The sequence below is a fragment of the Tachyglossus aculeatus genome, chromosome X3 (genome assembly GCF_015852505.1).
Source record: "Tachyglossus aculeatus isolate mTacAcu1 chromosome X3, mTacAcu1.pri, whole genome shotgun sequence".
Classification (NCBI taxonomy): Eukaryota; Metazoa; Chordata; class Mammalia; order Monotremata; family Tachyglossidae; genus Tachyglossus; species Tachyglossus aculeatus.
The window spans coordinates 5,665,991-5,688,984 of NC_052099.1; the positions used below are offsets into that span (position 1 = coordinate 5,665,991).

Below are 22,994 nucleotides of genomic sequence, written 5' to 3' on the forward strand. Positions count from 1 at the left end.
TTCACCCCGATAACTTACACGAATGGCTGAATATGCTTCGAGCTATTTTAAGTTTGAAAATCCAGCTATGTTACACTTCTGGCACATTGTTGGAGATCTGTTCCGGCTTTGGCTGTTGGGTGGTGGGTGAGGGGAAAATTAAGATTTTATGGCCTTCCATTTCCCTTCCCCAGACCATTTTAAGGTGTGTCTGCCACCCTCCACCCTTTTGGAACCGCAAACTTTTTCAAACCTGGAATCCCAACACTTATTGTGCACGCTTCTGAACTCGATTTGCCTGGCACAATACAAATGCATCTCTTTGGTCTGTATAATGGAGAGTTGCAATGTGATAACTGTACATTGCCTCCGTTGTTGCAGGTAGGTCTTTGGTCCTGGGAAAGATGCTTTAAATTTGGTTCTAAGGGCAGACCCTAATGGATGCTAAATAAAAGCTGGCACTAGTTACATACAGTCATAAAAGTTATCCATTTGTGGAAAGGATCTTTCAAGGTTAACCAAACATTTCTCTCGCAACTCTTAAAAATGGCTCAGCTCAGACATTGTCCCTTGAGAGGTTCCATTTAGTTGATTAAACTGCAAGTCAATTATAAATGCTTCTGCTACAATGTGGGAATAAAATGGATATAACATACTTCAACTGATAAAGTCATTTGTTTTTTGCCTTGTTGGTTAACTAGAAATTATGGAGGGGATTAAGCAAAAGGCATTAGTTTTAATAGCTCCTGGGTGGCAGGCCTTTCACAATAATCTTTTACTAACATCAGGGGTTGCTAGAATGGCTCAAAGAAAATTGTGTATTTATTGCCAGGATATAAAAGGTAACAGGGAATTAATAAAGGATTCACAAACAGCACATTCAAGAAAAGCCAGAATTGCAAAAGTATTTCAAACGTCTTGGGACCATAAAATCTTAAACCTAAACTCAATGCCTGGTCAACACCGGCAATAAAAGGAAAATTCAGCCAGTTATTTGGACAATTCAGGGGGAAAAAATGCGCACAAAATCGCTAGATACTGAGACTAAGTCTGCATGAGGAAAGTGAGTATTTGGACCCTCTGCCCTCCCCCATTGGAAATAACTGGGTTTGCCTTGAATCATGATGGGAAGACTGTGGGGTTTACCCCACACAAAGAGAATGTTTTCAGAGATACTAGTCCCACATAAGAGGCTGCCTCAGAAACTGTGATGCCCACACACCTGTCTTATTGACAAACTGCACTCGGTTTCCTTCCCTTGGCTTTCGTTTAGCATGTTATAAAATATTTGTGTCTAATTTTGCTGGTTTGGCCGTCTCTGCCTCTCACTTTGTCTCTGTTCCCTTCCCCGTTTCTAAAGCGGAGGTGTTGTCGAGTCTTCTTGGGGTAGAAAAGCACTTAGTACAGTGCTCTACACACAGTAAAACACTCAATAAATACCACTGAGAGAGAGAGAGAGAGAGAGAGAGAGAGAGAGAGAGAGAGAGAGAGAGAGTTAGGCCCAGAGGAAAATAGAAAAAAAAAAAAGGCAGGAAGGCTGAGGTTAGTTAACACCTTCTTATCTAATAAAAGATTAGCTCGTTTTTTTTCCCCCTCATTCAAAAAGATTAATTTGACACATAATATGGGTGTTTTTCAAAGTATTGGGCAGGAGGAGATTGAGGGAGATTAGCACTCAAGGATATTAAGAAGGTGCGAAGTCATGAAATGATCTAAGGAATCAGAGAAATAGTAAACAGAAGTTTCCTCCTTAAAGTCTGGAGACTTTCACTGCAGACCTGGTGAGCTCCCCCAATGTTACCCTAGCTGACTGAGAGGAATGAAAGATGATGATGTTGACACTTCTTTGGGTATAATTAGTCTTTATAGTTAAGAGCCTATTGAGAGGAATGGGAGCAGTTTCTGCAGTTACAATTCCCAGTATGAGAAACGCTGCCCTTTCCAACAAAATACTTTTTGGATGCATAAAGAGGAGGAAAAAAAAAACCCACCAGCAAGTTCTAAGTTTTGCTAGCTTCAGTTTCCTTGAAAGACTAATGTGAATGACAATCCTTGGGCAAGTAAAAGGCTCTCAGGAGGGAGAAAGAACACTGCCTGCTTGACAAAACAAGAGTTATCAGATGATCCATATAACCTGCAACCAAACCCTTGAAACAAATTCTCTATTTTGTTGCGTGGAGAAAGCATTGACATCATCATCACCCTTGTCAGTAGCACATATTGAGTGCTACTTAGTTCAGGGCATTCACTAGGTGCTTGGAAACATATGATAAAAATTAAAAACAGGGTTCTTGCCCTTGAGGAGTTTACAATCTAGTGCAAGCATTACTATGTCTTTTGGATAACCTCAATTTTCCACTTCTGTTTTTTTTAATGACATTCGTTAAGCTCTATGTGCCAGGCACTGTAACTAAGCGCTAGGGCAGACACAAGCTAATCAGTTTAGCTACAGTCCCTGTCCAACATGGGGCTCACAGTCTTAATCCCCATTTTACAGATGAAGTAACAGGCACAGAGAAATGAACTGATTTGCCCAAGGTCACACAGTAGATGAGTGGCAGAGCTGGGATTAGAATCCAGGTCCTTCTGACTCCCAAGACCATGCTCTATCCACTAGGCCAGGCCGAAGCAACGTGGCCCAGTGGATAGAGTACAGGCCTGGGACTCAGAAGGGGATGAGTTCTAGTATTGGCAATGCCACTTGTCTGCTGTGTGATCTTGGGCAAGTCACTTCACTTCTCTGTGCCTCAATTCCCTCATCTGTAAAATCGGGATTAAGACTATGAGCCCTTTGTGGAACACGGACTGGGTCCAGCCCAATTTGCTTGTATCTACCCCAGCGCTTAGAACAATGCCTGGCACATAGTAAGTGCTTAACAAATACCATTGCTATTATTATGCTTTGCTTTTCTTAAATAGTTCTGGCCTTTGGCATTCTATTCCTAAAACTAAAATGAAGCAGAATGCCTATATTATGACTGTTATACTCCCATTAGCGCTCTTAATTTGTTCTATGAAAACAGTGTTAAATGAAAAGGCACTAAATTAAGTAGTTTCCCTTAGGAAATAATGAAAAGCACATTCATGTGTTCCCGTGATCCCCCCAATTGACCAAAACTATAAATATATTTTAAAAGTGATAAGACAGTAAATAGAGTTTCATGATCCAATAGCAATATAAACAGTCAGTTCTGTCAGAACGTGTCTGAGTTAAAACAGCTAAAATGGCAGAATTAAGGAACGTTCTTCCCACCACGCAAACCTATCTAGACATAACCTGATGTGATGTTGGAAAAAAAATATTTTGCACACACAATGTGCATGCACACAAGGTGCCAGACATGGTGAGTACTACAACACAAGCGTTCCTTAATGTGAGGTTCAACATGGATGCAACAGCTCTCCCCCTCCCCCCGTGTTATATTAATAAAACTAATCATTCCTATGATCCAAGCACTATGCTGATTACAGGGGGAGATACAAGATAATCAGATCAGACACAGTCCTTGTACCATATGGGTTTCACCATTGAAGAGGTAGAGAGCTATGTTACTTGCCCACAGTTAACTAGCAGGCCAGTAGCAGAAATGGGATTATAATCCAGATCCCCAGACCCCAAATCCCACGCTTTATTCACTAGGCCTTGCTGCATACCCAGTGGAAAGTTGTGTTTAGGTACCAATAGTAAAACATTTTGAATTTTATTTTTTATGAGTTCATATGTAGCTAATTTTACATAGTTTGATCTTTCTTGGCCAATCCAGCAAAAAGGCACTTCAATCCAACAGACTAGAAATCTTCCATTTTTTATGCTAGAGCTGTCATTATCTAATGTTAAATTGAAATGGACTTTAATCACTCTGTTCAAGTCAATCAAAATACTTTAGAGAGGTTGAGGTGGAGACAAAGGGGTTGTTTAGGACAAGGCAAACTTTGCAGTTATTTCAGAGTGAGAGAGTTCTGTTGGAAATACTGGGAAATACATTCCCAATATGTGGTGGGAACACAACTCCAGAGACATGTATCTTGGCAGTCATCTGTCAAACACTGGACTGTATGTGGTACAATTCATGGTCTCGGAAACCTGAATCTGGCTGGTTTGAAATTGCTCACTTTCTTGATGATCACACTAATAGCTATAAAGGGAATGGGAGAAAATATCAATCTTGGATGTTTATTGCTCCCTCATAAGAGCAAGGAGAAGCAAATGGTTTTGGAAAAACAAAGGCAATCAGGGCAACAGGAAAGCTAAAATTATAACTCATTTTTATATATTCAAGCCATCACTAAATCCTGTCAGTTCTACCTTCACAACATCGCTAAAATCTGCCCCGTCTTCTCCATTCAAATTGCTACCACGCTAATCCAAGCACTTATCCTATCCTGCCTATCTAGGTTGGCCTGCCTTTGGAAATCCTGATCTGGACTGGAATGGCAGGTGGGAATTAATGCAACACTTCTATGGTGAGGGAAGGAGAAGGAAAAAAAAAATCCCTGTATCCTTTCCTTTTTCAACTTAAAATGTCATCTTCCAAGTCTTTCTATTTCTCTCTTTTTGGCATAAAGATGTTGCTTGAAGTTCAAACCAGGAAATGCCAGTCCCCCAAAACACAGATGATCCAAGAGAAAGAATGAAGGAGAGACTTGATCTTTCAATTTGTACAAAACAGGTTATTTTTGTTGGAGTTCTGGCCCAGGCCTCATACATCACAAGATGTAGGAACCTGAACTGAGGTTGCATCCAGCATCTCCCGTCATTCACTTTCCTGTCCTGAAATAAGGAGCAGATGTATGTATGTGTTTCCAAAGCACTTAAGTTGATAGTGGTCTTAAACTTAGGGAAACCTCAATTTCCTTGAGTTTTAATATTTCATATTCATAGACCAGAAGTGGGGCTAGAGGGCCCAGATGGAGGAGAAGGGATGTCAAAGTTTGAGATTCTCACTATCCAGTCAATGCAAAGCTATCAGGGTGGGTAAAAGCCTATAGAGTTCAACCTTTGCTGGGCTGAGTCTGAGGAGAATTTGAGGGCGAATGTGGCTGACAGGTGATAAAGGCAGGCAGGGGAAATTCAGTTTGATGACAGCAGAAATGTTAAAGAGCCCCAATATTTCAAAGACTTTTTTGCCAAGCCTCTTGTAATTTTTCCTTTGTATTGACTCTTCTGCCCTTTCTCCCCAACAAAGTTGGGGTATGCAGTTTCCATTTAGAGAATATGGAGAATATGAAAAACAGCAGCCCTCTTCCTTAATGTCAGTGTAGGTCTTGTGTTCCTCAACGATAGGATTCCTACTGCCCTGACAGACCTTTCTGAGAAAACGAGACAAAACAATGAAATGAGGGGTGTCTGGCAAACTATGCCTATTGAACTGCAATCCAGAGTGAGACTGCGATTGAAGCCATTTCCAAACCTTCACTGTTTCTCTGCAGAGGAGAAAGCTTCCATTACCCTGCCCCAGCACTGGGTTCCATGCCTTCCTGGGACATCCCTTTACAAACCTGAAGAAAAGGAAAGCCATCTCCTTACTATACTTTGGGACAATGCTTGCGCTCGATCCTGTCTGCAGTGTCTCAAAGCAAGGCATGGCCTGGTCCCCTATGCTTCCTTCCTAAACTTAGAAAATCTGGGCATTGAGGGGGCAAGAGGGAGAAAGGGAGGGGATGAGAGGATTGTCTGGTCACCACGTGATTTGATGAGTGGCTGATCGGCCATTTAGTAGTGCACAGTGGTCTTTCAGTACTAAAAAGTAGTTGTAGTAATATTAGTGTTTATTAAGTGCTTCATGTGTGCAGAGCACTATACTAAGTGCTGGGGAAAAAGATGCAGTTGGGAATTAGACATGGACCCTGTTCCCCGGGGGGCTCACAATCTAAGTCTTGGTTGGCAAATGCCATCTACTACGGAGAGCCATCTCCGGAAGTATTTTTCTCTCATCGGCTACCTTCTTGATCAAAATCAAGGAGAAATATTTCACTAGGCATGAAACCATAACATAGTTGAAAATGTTACATTCAAGGCCTATAATAGATCCATCAATTTGACTTTTCTATTTATTTGTTGGCACATCAGACTAAAACCCAAACTAACTAAATTTTAACTTTGCAAAGTAGAATGAGTCATTTTGGTTAAAGAGCATTCCATTCTATGGCATGTACAAATACGTTTCTATCAAGGAGCTATTTTAGCAGCTCTAGGGAACATTTACACCTTATTTCTGTGACTGAAGTGTCTTTTCTTTTTGTTACACAAAAAGTGATAAGAAAGTCTTTAAATGGAATCTTTACGATTTATCTGAACTACAGAATGACATCAGACAGCGAGGGGGCGGGGGAGGCTGATGAAAACGTTTTTAGGGAGCAAAAACTCACTGACCAGAAGATGATTTTCAGGTCTTTTGTTATGCTCAATATCTAATAGCATCATGAACTAACCAAGCCATTTCTTGTGACAGATCATTGCAGGATTGGATTTTAAATGTCTCCCAGGGCTGGTTTAGACTAGCAGAAATAGTTTTAACACAGATCAAAGTTGCCCTCTATCCCCTGGGCAACAGAGTAAACCCCATTTATGGGTCACAACTGTTTCCCAATCAGTTTCAAATAAGTATGTTAACATGTTAAATCTGAGAAAGAGTTTTGATCATTCTGGCTCACCAGGTGCCTCAGTAGCATTCCTGAGCAAGTTTAATTGGAGTTTAAATGAGTTTTGTTAAACCTCCACAAAGTGCAAAATCTTATCTTGGTTTCTGAACGCACCCAATTCCACTGCTCAGCTAGCTCTCCATGGACTGAGTCTGCCTGGCGCAAGTTTATTTTTGTAAAGATTTTTCAGGGGAAACATTTGTTTTTGACCTGAATCTGCAGGAGGCAGAACAGATCTCTGTGGGGATTGTCCTGTAGAGACCAAGAGCCTGTCCCTGACCCAAGACTTATGACATCACCATTCCTGCCTGATTGACAGACTGCACTTCCTGAGGGCCAGTTTCCTTGTCCTGCTTTTGGCCTTCTTACACTCAGAACTCGACCTGCAGTGGCTGCTTTATTGAGTTTCTTTTTCCTGAGATCTTTTCTTTCTTTCTTTTTTTTCCCCTCTTGGCTCTTGTGTCTGCCGCAGAGAGCAGGGGAGCTGAATGGTAAAAGGGCCTCACTGCCGTCCAAGGACTAAGCAAGGTGGAACAAACATGAAATAACCCAGGGAAGAAAATTGTCCCCCAGGGGGGTGGGGAAATTGGTAACAACCAAAAGGAAGATAATTTAGAATGTAAATTAGAGATCAATTCACTCTTCTATGGGCTTTAAGATACACAACAGCTCTCCCCACTCTCCTTACATCACCGGCCTCCTACTGCAACCCAGCCTGTGCATTTTGCTCCTCTAATGCCAACCTAATCTCTGTGAGTTGATCTCCTCTATCGCACGGCTGACTGCTTGCCCCCTCATATATGACAGACCACCACAGTCCCCTCCTTCAAAGCCCCCCTAAGATCACATCTCCAAGAGGCCTTCCCTAAGCCCACATTTCCCCTATTTGCCTTCCTGTCTGTGTCATATATGCCCTTGGGTCTGAACCCCTCAAAGCACTTGATATTCACTGTATCCTCAGCCCCACAGCACTTATGTACATATCCTTATATTCTGACATGTCCCTTATCTGTAGTTTATTTTAATGCCTGGCTCCTCCTCTGAACTGCACACTCACTGTGGGCAGAGATCACATCTTCTAACCCTATTGTATTCTCCCAAGTACTTAATACAGTGCTCGGCCCACATGGGAAGTGCTCAGTGGAACCCATTGATTGAGTGATTGATCCAGAATGCTACTGTCTGCTCTCAGTGCTTAATTTAAAATCTTAGGAACCCATCTTCTACCCTTTTCTTTGGATGCAGACTCTTAGTGTAGCTAGTTCTATTCAGAAAGCACGAACAGCAGACAGAACAGGTTTTGAATTTCCTAATTCTAAAGTGGGAAAGGGGTCAGGATCTCTGAGCAGCAGTTGTCGATCAGGCAAGACATCTGGGCCAATTAGGAGCCAGGCCTGAGGACAGAAGGATACAAGGGAAAAAGAAAGAAATTTTGCTGGTGAACCTCAACAACAGCTTTAAAGCCATTTGTGGAAAATATGCTGAAACAACTAGTGGCAAATGTTAGGTTAGTTGGAATGAAAATGAGCTGCAGCTGTTTCTGCCATAAAGACAAGTGTAGGTTCTGAACTGATTGTACTCCTTGCAGACACGTTGCTAACAACTTGTGGAAGGTAATCAAGGCAATTATCTAATTGAGATTTAAAACATTAATTCTTCTAAAACAGGAGCTGAGAACCTTTGGTTCAGCATCTACAGCTTGCTCTTTTTTATGGTATTTGTTAAGCGCTTACTATGTGCTAGGCACTGTATTAAGCACTGAGGTAGATACAATATAATCAGTTTGGACACAGTCCAGGTCCCACTTGGGACTTACAGTCTTAATTCCCATTTTACAGATGAGGTAACTGAGGCCCAGAAAAGTGAAGCGACTTGCCCCAGGTCACACAGCAGACAAGTGGTCCTTGTGACTCTCAGACCCATTCTCCTTCAACTAGGTCACTGTACTAAGCGCTTGGGAAAGTACAAACAATATAACAGACACATTCCCTGCCCTCACTAGACAATAGGGTGAGCTAAAGATATGTATATACCTCCCTTCCTCCCCCACCTACCCTGTTCAGCAGAGAAGTGCGACCTAATGGATAGAGCACCAGCCTGGGAGTCAGGAAGACCTGGGTTCTAATCCTGACTCTGCCGTTTATCTGCTGTGAGATCTTGGGCAAGTCACTTCACTTCTCTGGGCCTCATCTGTAAAATGGGGACTAAGACTGTGAGCCCTATGTGGGACAGGGACTCTGTCCAATCCTATTACCTTGCATCTACCGCAGCACTTAATAGAGTGCCTGGCACATAGAAAGCACTTAAATACCACAGTTACTGTTCTTCACCATCCACCAGTAGCAAGCAGCCTTGGCTCTGAGGTGGGCCAGGCAAGCCAGGGAGAGAAACTGCCCACCCTCCTTTTGTGAGGGACCGAGAGCCGCTCCTCCACCAGCCGCTGGGCACCATAAACAAAGAGAGTGGCCACGGAAGGGCTAAGTGCCAGAAAGGAAAATGCTGGCACGAAGGAAGGCAGGTTCAGTCACTGAACTGCACCAGATGCAGCAAACACTCTTCGTGGGCCCCACTCACGCCAGGTTAGGGAGCAGTTGAGGTAAGTGGCAGCGCCAGTGTTGACGGCCAAAGCAGAGGAGGATGGGAAAAAGAACCTAACCAGATAGAAATTCAGTTCTCTGGTTTTCTACTCCCCTCCTCTCTCCCCCTCCCCTTTATTCTCCAGTTTCCCCCTTTGTTAGCAGAGTAAAGACAAATTTCCGTTTTCCCTAATCCCCCTGCCCCCTCTTCCTCCAACTTCGTGGCTTAGCGGATCGAACGTGCGCCTGGGAGTCAGAAGGACCTGGGTTCTAACCCCAGCTCTGCCACTTGTCTGCCGTGTGACCTTGGACAAGTCACTTCTTTGGGCCTCAGTTACCTCACCTGGAAAATGGGGATTCAGAGTGTGAAAGACCGGGACTGTGTCCAACCTGATGAACTTGTACCTACCCTAGCGCTTAGAGCGGTGGTTGGCACCTAGTAAGTGCTTGACAAGTACCATTATTATTACTATTAGAAGCTGGAGCAGTGGCAGGGGCTAGAACAACAACTTGGCACTCCCCTCCTTCCCCCGGCCTAGGCAGCTTTTTGGAGCAGGTTGGGAGTGATTGGGGCATGCAGGAGAGTCGGCTGATGATTCCCTTCCCTTCTGCTGACGTGAAGGGTGGAAAGATGCTCCCTCTCTGAGGTGAGGGGCTGGGTCCTAGACCCTCTGGGAATCAGTACCCACACTCCTCACCCAGAGGAGGTCCCTGGGCATGCCGCCTGTTGTTTTGAGAGGCACTCAGGACGGGGGTGGGGTGGGGAGAACATGCATCGTACGTCTCCAAGGTTTCATTTTGCTTGCATTTCTGCAGTCCTACTTAGACTGTGAGCCCCAAGCGGGACAGGGACTGTGTCCAATGGGATTAACTTGTATCTACCCCAGTGCTTAGAATGGTGCTTGACACATGGCAACAAATCCCATAATAAGAATAAAAAAGGTTGCCTACCCTCACATTAAAATATCCAGAAAATTTAGTGAAACGTGGTTATAGTGCCATCTGAGAACCAGAAGGGAGAACTGAACTAAAGACATTGGCCGGAAATTTCCCTTGTTGGGTTTGGAGGGGATGAAAATGACCTTCCCCTTTGGCCAAGTCCTAGCCCTTTGGTGGAAGTGTGGGAGGAGAGGGGATTCCCAGACCACAGTTATAAGCATTCAGGGGATGCCTACACTTTGCCGGGGTGGAGTCGGGGTAACCTAAATCAACTCCTGGGCAAGAGTAAATATTTCAGACCTTTGAATACACCAAATCCCAACCAAAGGAACTTTGGAAGGGGGGCTCCATGACATCTTCACCCTCATTCCCCTAGGAAACTAGTGTGGTATAGAGCATCCCCCCCCCCATCATTTTATGCCTGGCCATTCCACATGAGGCAAAAACACCTCCAAACACCACCCTCTCAACCTAACAAACCAGCCCAGGAAATTTAGAGCCTCTGATACTATCCAGCCGCACATCTGGGGACACCAATTCCATGCTTCAGAAAGTTGGAGAGAGGTGCAAGGATAATATTATCTTGAGTTTGTATAGCATTTTTATCTATCTCAAATACTTTCACATCAGTGATCTCGTTTGATCATCCCAACATCTCTGTGAGATCCGGAGTGACAGGTATTAACTAGCATCCCAATCAACTTGCCCAGTATCACACAACAGGGCAATGGCAAGACTAGAACCCAGGTCTTCTGATTCCCAGACCAGTGTCCTTTCCATTAGATCACATTGCCCTCTTTTGGTCTCAAATTGCCTGCCTGGCAGTGCTGGCGGGGCATATGCCTTTTTGGCCTGTTCTGCCAATGAAAAGAGATTATTCCCGTTTGACCTTTTGGTCTCTCTCTAGCTTTCTTTAAACACCAAGAGCCTTACCCTGTTGTGTGCTGTAAGTCTATATTTGCTTCCTTTCCAAGACAACAGTTTCCACCAGTTGAATTTAATGCTACAAAAACTGAATTCTATGGGAAACAGCTTATGCAAGCAATAGGTTATGATTTTATCAAATTAGAAAAAAAATGTGCTGTACCTAGCAAAAGCATAGGTTTAGTGAGGAAACACACATTCTGCCCCCCAGTTTGCCCATAGTTAAAAGTCAGTTGACTTTTACAGGAAAAAAATGATAGCAAATCAATGTTCTGTATACAGGAGCACAAGGCCGTAGTGGGAAGAGGAAGGCGGGGGGTGTGTGTGAAAAAAGAGTGAAAGGAAGCACTCTTCTTCCACATGGAATACAAGATTTAATTTTTTGAACTTGTGTGATAAGAAGAAATATTCCAGCAACATCTGCCAAAGAGGCCAGATCAAGGCAAAAATCAGATAACATATCAGAGAGATGCCTCTTCTCTCATCTCCTTCGTGGATAAAATTGGATATTTCCTCAACAAAGTGGCACTTCTGCCTAAAACCTTGCTTATTAGAGAGAACTCTTTCAAGTAGGCTTTTCTGAAGGACTCTCATTATCTTGAAGTTAATCTTTCTTTGAATCAGAGCTCTCTGAAACATACCTGGATGGTTGATGCCCAGGCAAATTCTAGTCGTGGCTGCACACTTTGTAAATGAATTTCCAAGGAAAAGTTCCTTTTTTGATGGGAATCCACACAGGGCAGTCTTCACTTTAAAGCCGGCAGGGATTGTTTGTGGAACTGGGAGCCAGTTTTTCCCACTCTCCCCTGTAAGATACCACCAGTCCAACAAGAGCCCAAAATTCCATACCCGCTCTTTGCTATTTATTTGTGAGACTATAAGCTCGTTGTGAGTGGCGAATGTGTCTGTTATATTGTTGTGTTGTATGGTCCCAAGCGCTTAGTACACTGCTCTGCACACAGGAAGCACTCAATAAATGCAATTGACTGACTGGCTGACTGTTTTAATCGGGTAATTAGGTAATAGCATAAACAGTCCCAGAGGGTTCACATTTGCCAAAAAGTGGCACTAGAAGACTGTTCTGAGAGTAAGTTTCTGCAGTCAAACCAGTGGCCCGATATAATTAAATAATACCAGCTGTACATGTACATCCTGAGCTGCATCCGATTACCTTCCCAGGTTCGGAGAATTAATCGCCACTTCGAGCCAAACAGAACTTGCCTTGTCTACCAGTCTGTTGTTGTTATGTGTCTGGAATTCTTTCGTCCATATGGTTTGTTGTGTTATAATTTGAATCGCATGTTCCTGGTTCATCTTTAAAATAAATGTCCGCATCATCAAACAACTGGAGAGACAGACCACAGCTCTCCCCATCTTCAAAGCTATCCTGAAATCACATCTCCTCCAAGAGGCTTTCCCTGACTAAGCTCACATTTTCCCTCCCTGCTCTCCCTTCTGTATCATCTATGCACTTGATATTCAGCCCACCTCAGCTCCACAGCTCTTATGTCCATCTCCTTATGCTTATCCTTATGTAGGTTTTCATCATACCGTGTGAGCCACTGCCAGCCAGCCAGATTTATAAAGTAGAAAACCTCATTCTAAAGTAGTATTTGGTGCCAATCGGCACCAATAGTGTCGAAGTTCACAAATGTTTGAATTTTTAAACATGCCATGCTTTCCCACCATTTTAACACCACAATATGCTGTGCTTTTACAATCAAACTGCACCCATCTTCCTATTCAGATATTTATTTCCTGATTTTGTGATTTAACTTATTTCCTGTATGCAGAGATAGTTGAGAAGTTATTTTTCATTTTGAAGTAGAAACTGAGGAAAATAGAATGGGATGGACACCGTACCCACTGAACCTGTTCATGGATCCATGGAATCCACAGGGAAAGTGTATACTGCTTATTTCCTAATGGCTTGGAAGTGATATTGTGTGCCAGTGAACCATCAGCATTCATAAAAAACAAACACCCAAATAATTAACCTTAATATAATGTGCATGGTAAAGTTAAAAGAAATTGATGGTGAACCTGAAAAATAATAATAATAATAATAGCATTTATTAAGCGCTTACTTCGTGCAAAGAACTGTTCTAAGTGCTGGGGAGGTTACAAGGTGATCAGGCTGTCCCATGGGGGGCTCACAGTCTTAATCCCCATTTTACAGATGAGGTAACTGAGGCCCAGAGAAGTTAAGTGACTTGCCCAAAGTCACACAGCTGACAACTCGCAGAGCTGGGATTTGAACCCATGACCTCTGACTCCAAAGCCTGGGCTCTTTCCACTGAGCCACGCTGCTTCTCTAGATATAACAAAAGAATCCCTTATTAAATTGGTGTAACACTATGATATATATTATTCCTACAGAATGTTCTATCAAATAAGCACAATAACACTTTCATGTCATTTTCCAACCTATCACACATTGGCCTGGTCTGTTTTTTTTTTATTGTCAGTTGCTGTGCAAACTAGGTAACAGTAAATCTACACACACATTCACTCAGGTGTGGGTGTGTATTCAAAACCAATTTCATGTGTTACTGCCTTTTATGTGGGGCATGCCAGCAATCCTCAGAATGTTTCTTTTCCTAACAATGCAGGACTGTGCTGCAGTGAGACTGTTTGACTGCAGACTGCCGCACTCTGAAACCTCACTCCTGACAAACAACCAGAATAGCGTCAACTTCAGATGCAATGCTGAAGCTCTGAGATTTTTTTTTCCCCCTCCAGCCAGTGAGACTACAGAACACACATATGGATAGAGGCGTGAGAAGACAGTGTTGCCTAATGGAAAGAGCATGGGCCTCAGAATTAAAGGACCTGGCTTCTAATCTCTGCTCTGCCACTCGTCTACTGTGTGACCTTGGGCAAATCACCTCACTTCTCTGTGCTTCAATTTTCTCATCTGTAAAACAGGGATTGAATCCTATTTCTTCCTACCTGATACCACAATTATTATTCTTATGTTGATGGTGTCCATTTCCTGTCCCTCCTTATCCTGTTTTTACCTTCGTTCCTATAAGAGTTGGACATGATTTTTCTAACCTTATAGAGGACAGCTTCACAAGTTGTGCTCTGCTAACAGAATTAATTTTTTTCTCTAAACAAGCAGCCTGTCAACTTCCTGTTTTCCTCTTTGAACGCTTACTATGTGCAGAGCACCATACTAAGCACTTGGGAGAGTACAATACTACAGAGTTGGTAGACATTCCCTACCCACAACAAGCTCACTGCCTAGAAGGAGAGACAGACATTAATGTAACTAAATTACAGACACGTACATAACTGCTGTGGGGCTGAGAGATGGGTGAATAAAGGGAGGCAAATTAGGGAGACACAGAAGGGAGAGGGAAAAGAGGAAATGAGGATTTAGACAGGGAAGACCTCATGTGTTTTCTTTGTAGAACTATGTTTTATGAACTTGAACTGCCTGGGTAATTGTCTCAATCCTTTGCTTTGCTAGTGTTGGCCTGGGCATTATTTTCATGGCCTGCATGGCCTAGGGGGTAGACCCCCAGCCTGGAAGTCAGAAAGACCTGGGTTCTAATCCCAGTTCCACCACTTGTCTGCTGTGTGACCTTGGGCAAATCACTTCACTGTGCTTTAGTTCCCTCATCTGTAAAATGGGGATTAGGACTGTGAGCCCCATGTGGGACAGGGACTATGTCCAATCTGTTTATCTCCGGGCACTGCACACAACATCTTCGGAAAAAAGAACGTTTGCTCACGGGGCGATGGGTACTCATTTTTACTTTTCAACATTAGTGAAAGGGTTTTGAAGCGTAAAACCGAAGACCACTTGATTATAGTAATGGCAAATTAAGGCTATTAATATACTGGAGATGAATGATTAGCTTTAATTTCACTAATAAAGGTTAGAGGAAAAGCAATTTACTAAACATCAGATGGGAAAGTTGGGGAAATGAATGAATGTGTTATTATTAGAGGTCTAACTCTCAAGTAGATTTTAAAGACATAATTCACTGCAGGATATTTAAAAAATGGCAATAGCTTGGAGGGGACCCAAAGCTCTTGCAGGAAACTAGATCAAAATTTATATTAAAGCACCAAGCATGACTGCATGCTTAACTAGAAAGGTAAAACTGACACATCAGTATATAAGAACATTTCTCTACAACATTAGTCATCAGAACCAAAGCTCATCTGTTGTTCCTGGTGGGAGACTCCATCATTTCATTTAAATTAAGCATCGTGATCTGGTCTGCATTAAAAAATGGTGCAGATAACTGATGGTCCCACCCTCAGTTGAAGGTTAAAGATCAGCCAGTTCCTGGTGTAATGGAGGCATATGCTTGTTAACCAGTAGACTTTTTAAATTATTGAAGGTAAGGGAGTGCCACAAAACTTGTTTTGTTGTCTGTCTCCCCCTTCTAGACTGTGAGCCCATTGTTGGGTAGGGGCCATCTCTATATGTTGCCAACTTGTACTTCCCAAGTGCTTAATACAGTGCTCTGCACACAGTAAGCACTCAATAAATACAACTGAATGAATGAATGAACTAGCTGTAGCTTACCAGAGAAATGTGAATGCTTTGTTTCAAAACATTCTAGGCAAGAAGTTTAGCAGGCAGTAACTTCCCACTCATTAGTCTAAGCACATAAAAAAAAATCACCGTACTTCATTTTTTGATGGATTACAGTACTCCAATTTCCTAACCTTTCTGGTTTCAGAGAGTCACCCTCCTGGAGGGAAGTCATTATGAATTTAACTTCCTTTCTCATGTGATATCATTGTCGTCTTCCTGGGTAGCTGAGCTTTCTTAAAATTACAGGTCTTGTTAAAATCCAGAAATCATATTGTATGCAGTGCCTAAAAAGACTGTGTCATCTTTATATTTTTAAGTAACTAAAGGAGAGTTTTTAATCTTAACTAGGAGGTTGAGACTTCTGGTTGAAGTGCAATATCTTGCCCCATCTGGATTCTTATTTATGAAGCATTATAAGCAAAAATAAAGGAGGGAGAAAAGAGAGGGATAGGGAAGAGGAGAGAGAGAGAGAGAGAGAGAGAGAGAGAGAGAGAGAGAGAGCGCTGAATCAGTTTGTCCTTTATTTTTGTCCACATCATGGTTGCCATCTTGGATAGTAAACTCATAGCTGTTCATACACTGAATACATATGGTTATAATAGTATATGGGGGAGGGTACAGGAAGAGAGAACATCATACTTCAGGTTTGAAAATCCTGTGACTGATGGTAAGTTTTTTTTTTAAGTAGTCTATTGTGGTTGAAAAGAATGAGGCATGACCAATGATCCTTTCTGTACCATCCACATCAGAATAGGAATGACTAGTTTAAGAAAAAAACAAATAAAAATATATGAATTACATGTATGCCTGAATAGAAATGTGGCCTAGTGGGAAGAGGCCTGGGAATCAGGACGCCAAGGGTCTAATTGCAGTTCTGCCACTGGCCAACTGTGTGACTTTGGGAAATTCACTTAACATCTCTGGGCCTCAGTTTCTTCATATATAAAATAGGGAGAACATACTTGCTCTTCCTGTCTCAGACTGTGAACTCCATGTGGGAAAAGGACTGCATCTAATCTGATGAATTTGTACCTATCTCAGCACTTAGGACAGTGTTTTGGCACACAGTAAGCATTTAGTAAATATCACAATCATTATTCCATAAAGTTTCATCCAGATAAGCAGGAATTGCTCTCAGGTGTAAATTCAGAAACCTCTGTAGAATTTGGAAAGGAAGGTGCTTGTAAAGAAAGAAAAAGGAGGACATTCCAGAAATAAGGTTCACTTTGAAACAAGGCTCGGAAGTAGGAATGAAATGGGTTTAGCAAGAGAGACACAAGAAAGAAATAGGAACATGACATTTGTACATTTTGGTTATAGCCATGATTAGTTTTGTTGATGACAATTTCTGCTTAAGAAAATGTGTAAATTTTACCCACATTTGTTATCTGTCATAATGCATCATCCTAGGTAGAGAAACCCATTCTCTGAGCTGGGACATATGTGGTCAAGAGTCTACATATTTCAATATAAACTGAACTAACTGAACCTATTCCAATAGGTTATGTTATCAGACCAGAATTGTTGTCTTTCCTAATCCTGAACTCACAGTTCCTTTGGGCTGTGAATGCTAGGGTTTCTGAAGAGCAGGTGACATTTCCACAGAGGAATACAGTGCAATTTCCAGGAAGACAGAACAAACCTTTTCAGCAGCTGAATAACCAAACAAATGTTCTTTCATCTCAGTATGCATTAAGCCAAAGGTTTGGCTCTTTGAATAGTGGGTAGGAAAAAATAAAAAGAACTGGCCCTCTTGAAGTTAGCTTTAGTTACATTTCCTATTTCAGCAAATCCTTTGCATCTTGGAATTAATTGATGTCTTCCTGATATCAAGCTAGATGAAGGAAAATTTGACAGAAAGGTCAAAGGTTGCGCTTAGATATTCAGGCAGGATTATTTGAGAGATATTTTCAGCCAACCTTTTACTAGAAATCATGATGATTCGATTCATAACTCTAAATGAGAAAACATTTTCTAAAATATCTCGAATGCTGCAAATAAATTATGTACCGCTTTTCGGTGGAAAAATATCTATTTCATTGAATAGATAAAATCATAAAAAAACCCAACACAGTCTGAGTGGCTCCATAGAAATAGATTAGCAAATGTATACGACCACTACTTAATAAATCCTGCTAATGGGAACAGTGACAGCATGGAATCAAAGATAGGAAAACTGAAGTAGTGTGACTAGTGGAAAGAGGTCTAGAGAATCAATCAACGGTACTTACTGAGCGCTTACTATGGACTAAGAGCAATGGACTAAGTGTTTGGAAGAGTATAATAGAGTTGGTAGACACAATCCCTGCCCTGTCTCCTCCAAGTGGGGGAGACAGACATTAAAGAGAAGGAATTGGGAGACCTGGGTTCTAGTCTGTATTCAATTTGTTGATCTTTTCTGGAGTTATTGTTGTATTTGTTCATATCCATTCTTCCCTATTCCCTTTTAATAATAATAGTAAAAATAATAAATTGTGGTATTTGTAAAGTCCTTACTATGTGCCAGGCACAGTACTAAGCACTGGGGTGAATACAAGCAAATCGGCTTAGAAAACCATCCCTGTCCCGCATAAGGGCTCACAATCTCAATCCCCACTTTACTGATGAGGGAACTGAGGCACAGAAAAGTGAAGTGACTTACCCAAGGTCACAGAGTAGACGTGGCAGAGCCAGGATTAAAACTCGTGACCTTCTGATCCCTAGGCCTGTGCTCAATCCACTAGGCTCTCACACTTTCACCTGCTAGTTTGGTGCTGGACTGTAAACCCCATGTGGGACATGATCTATGTCCAACCTGATTGTCCTGGGTTTACCCCAGTGCTCAGTACAGTGCCTGGCACATAGTAAGTGCATAACAAATACCATTAAAATAGTACAGCAATTTGTGCATGAAATTGTATGATAATCAGCATTGAATGCTACATCATCCCTCCAGTGAAGCCTTCACACTGACCCCAATCCCATCAGGTGGCAGAAAACCACTTCACTCTCCCCAGGATTTTTGGCATTATGGAATCTTAAGGTCGGGGAGAAAGGGGACAAGAGCTAAAGGGTCAGGAGAAGGACAGGGAATAGCCCCTGAGGTCCATAAGGAAAAAAGTAGATCATTAGCAGTAGTCAGTCTGCTAGTGATTTCTGTCTGTGCAGAAATGGCCTACATACTCTTTTCCCCATTTTATTAAAGTGGAAGCTGAAAACCACTAAGGAAAAAGTGCCTTGACCAAAGCTATAAAGCAAATTAACAATAGGACAGGGAATAGAATCCTGAGCTATTGTCCTCTGGTGCTCCATATTAACCTTTAACAGAGCTCCTCTCTATTTCCCCAAAGGAGCTCTAGAAGCCGATTAAGAAGCACATTCTTCGCTACAGAATCTTTATTAATATACCTGTTTTCACTCAATCCAATTTCCCTGGGAAAAACAGATAGGCTATTCTAAGGGAGGGAAAAAGGTACGGCAGTATCCAACTGGGTTCATACATCCTTTGAAATTTCATCAGAAGTTGGAATTTCTGTTGCTTCAGTTGCCCAGAGGAGGTTGGGAAAAACTGTCCTCTGAGGAAATAGAACAGGTGTAATAAATTCATGAAGTCAATAGAGATTTTAGAGTAGTTCATCTGAGCCATGTTAAAAGGTCAATATAACTGGGGTTAACTACAGGATAATTAAAACCAATTAGGCATCTGACTCCCAGTTGCTCAATCAATATTTTGGCATGGTTGTGGTTCACTGATTGGCATTTTTGCCTCATTTGCATGAGCTCCCCCTTGTCCCCCTTTTTATTTATCTTCTTAGAACAAACCAGGAATCAAAGTTTGATTTCTTAGGTGCATCATGAACCTAAACGTTGGTTTCCTAATGATCCTGTCACTCTCTGACCCTATCTGGTAAAGTATTTTGTAATTCTACTACAGAAAGAATTTCATTGTCTTGGAGAGGAGACAGCAGAGGAGCCAAAAAATGTAATTATGACTAAGGGTTACAGGAGCTGGGTTCATTCACGTTGAAAAAGACTTCCAGGGGACCTAATGAGCTTTTCAAAATCATGAAAGAGGTGGATAAAAATCAGTGAAGAAGTATTTCCTACTCTTTTCAGAAATTATAAAAGCAGGGGAATTCATCAGAAATTTGGGGAAGTGGGTTAAATAAGGAGTTCAGGCAGGACTGCATTACACAAGAGATCATCAACATCTGGACTATTTTACTAGAGAAGCAGAATCTAAATGAGTTAAATCATAGCCATTGTGGACTTCTCTCTAGAGGAGGAGATCAGGTTTGTTCTGAAAAAGGTGGATGCTCTGATTAAAGTACAACACAAGAGCTACTGAAGAATGAGTTGAATGGCTATTGAATTTTCGGTATCTCACAGTTTAAGCTATTCTGAAGTTATCTGGCAGGGTGGTGCCGAACAAAGCCGAGAGGGAGTAATACTCTTCAGTAGAGTTTTGCCCGTAGGCAGAGGATTTCCCTGGAGATGGCTCAGTGCTCACTTAAGGGACCTTTCCCCTTCTCGTTTCTCATTCACTTTGAAGTGTGGGTTAGTTCAGTTTAGTGGGAGTGCACTGGGAAAATGCAAGCAAATCACGACTCGCTTACAGCCACTTCACTTCAAACATTTCCTGGACCTGAATATAGGCACCTTTAGATGGGTGAGAGAAGGAGAGCCAAAACGAACAGTTCTCTTGGTATACCTTCATTTTAGCATCTTCCCGTGGTGCATTCTTACTGTGGCTGCCTCCCAGACGAGTGGGTTTTTGGCAAATCACAATTCCATATTCACCGTTTTAAGTCCAACCTTCATCATTCAATGACAGCAGCGGGTAGGCGATACAGACACAACCCAGCTTTTCAGAAGCCCGATCGGACACTCTGACATCTGTGCAACAAGGCCTTGCCGCACTGTTACTCTTTTTAGGTGCAGTTGACTGACTGGGTGGCCTTAGAGCTGGCAACGGGTTGAGTAAATTGGGAGGTCAGAATTGACAGCACCTCCCCAGGACATCAGCTGTCAATCACACGTATTCCTGGGCTAATTGGGAAGTATGTATCAGGATATGTGAGGTGATTAATAGGTGCGCACGATACCCCTCCCCACCCAGCCCCCCAAACACACACCCCATGACCTTGATCCCAGAACAGAAACTATAAAGAAAGGGTGAAGTGGCAAGAAATTAGATCAGAGGCCCCAGGTCAGGTAGGAACAACAGAAACCCAGTGGGTGACTTTGCTTGCCAGTTTGGATGAGCTTGACTCTGACCATAGCCTAGAGTTTGCTGACCCCTGGCGTAGACCCCTACTCTACGATGTCTGGATATGACTAGAACCCATACCACAGTTTGAGACTTTGGAAAAAAGTGTATGCTACCTAATGGCAAAGAACAAAAGGCCTTTAAATTTGCCTTGTAGATGAATTGCCCCTCTGGCTTTCGTGCAACTAGCTGAAGAAATGAATCAAACTATTAACCTGGAGGATTTACCTGGGAGACTGACCTCTGGTTCAGCATACACAGAGATGCTCTGAAGCATTTAATCAGCTATTCATTCCTAGTCCCTGCTTCTGATAATGACGGGCGAAGGTCATCTGCATAAAATAGCAATAAATCATGTTGTACTAGGTAAGAGGGTCAATTGAACTCCCCACTGTAATCCAAATCTCATTTTCTGGAAGGTGGAGACTTGAAGGGTTTGTTAATAAGAAAGTAAACCAGGTTGACCCTTTGGGGCCATTGCAACTAATTGACTGTCACAGTCTATATATACACTGTGGTTATGATTCCTGGAAAAACTTTCCAAAATTGGTTTAATGGAGATATTTGTGCTTAGTTGCCTGTTTCTACATTGAGAAAAGTCAATGCAATATATGTTTTAACAGGAGTTAAAGATATCCTCTATGTATTTCTTTGTGGAAACAAGATTTTTCTTCTACTGTGAAGTTTAGCTACCTAAGAGAGAACGAAAAAAGAGAGGCAAATACAGGATAGGTCTATATGCAGGCAACCCTGCTTTTTGAGAAGGAATCGAACAGATTCTATTTGAAAGTGAGCACTGGGTTCTTTACCAGTTGCATGCCAAGGATTCCAAAAAAAGGGGCTAAGGCCGTCCAGGACAAAACAAACGTCCTTTTGCCAAGCGTACCAAAGGCACATGAAAACTAATGGTGCAAATGTTTTCAGTCTCAATTTCAGTGCGACAAATGGGAGGTTGGCCCTGGTGGATTCTGTTGGAGTTCATGTAAACGGACATCTGTTTTGTTAGACTGTTTCGTAGAATCCCTTCTAGACCGTAAGCTCGTTGCGGATAGGGAATGCGTCTACCAACTCTGTTATATTGCACTCACCCAAGCTCTTAATAGAGTGGTCTGCACACGGTAAGTGCTCAATAAATTGATTGGTTGATTGATTGGGTTCATGAGGCTAGGGGATCTAAGTGTGAAGTTTGCGCCTTCATATGTGCTTCCTGATTGGCCTGGAAGTCATCCCGATTGACAGCTGCTCCCTGGGGCTGCTGATGGTTCTGTTCTATTTCCTTACACACTCACCAACCTAGCTAGCCACAGAGAGACTATAAGGTGGAAGCACTAGGTACAGGCCTGGAAGAGTCCAGAATCTCATCTGTCAGTCAGACAGATGTACTGACCTCGGGGCAGCTGCAGGAGTAAGCTTGTTGCGGGAAGGGAATGTGTCTGTTTCTTTTTGTTATCCTACTCTCCCAAGTGCTTAGTACAGTGTTTTACACAAAGTAAGCGCTCAGTAAAAACGACTGACTGAACGGATACAGATTTGACTCAGGGGAATGTTCCTCACAGGTGAACCAAGCTCATGATGGTTATTTCCTGCTGTTGATCAAAAACAACGTTGTAGGAAAATGGACTCTTTCTTTGTCACAGGCAGACATGGCCAATCTGAATAGGGAGCACTTGGCTATCAACAAGGTAATTTTACTTTCTATGTATGGGCTTATCACGAGGACTCATTAAACGACCTTGTTACTCATAGACCATTAAAAGCCGGTGAAAACTACAGGGTTCCCATAGCTCAGGACCATGACTCACGGAAAAAAAAAGAAGGCTAAAAAGAAAATATTCTGCTGAAGCTGTTTGATCATTGTTTTAGTAGCCTTCATGGAAATTTTGTGCATGGATTGAACTGTTTAAATAGAAATCATATACATAAGATGCACAGATGTGATTTTAATTTGATCTGGGAATAAAGAGGAAATTCTTGGCTAAAAAAGATAATTTTCCTCATTATTTTTTATTTACTTTTCATTTCTATTGAGACTGATGTGCAACCAAATCTTTATTATTTCCTGTGTAATTCTGGATGTTTGAACGTAAAGAAAATGCTGGCATTCGTAATGCAGGATGAAATATTAAGT

The 22,994-nt window shown here is 42.1% G+C and overlaps 1 protein-coding gene across 3 annotated transcripts in view; it reads left to right on the forward strand.

The window, feature by feature from the left end:
* The window catches only part of CPLX1 (complexin 1), a 212,257-nt gene that overhangs the window by 19,789 nt on the left and 169,474 nt on the right, over window positions 1-22,994 (forward strand). The gene's annotated exons all lie outside the window — the stretch shown is intronic.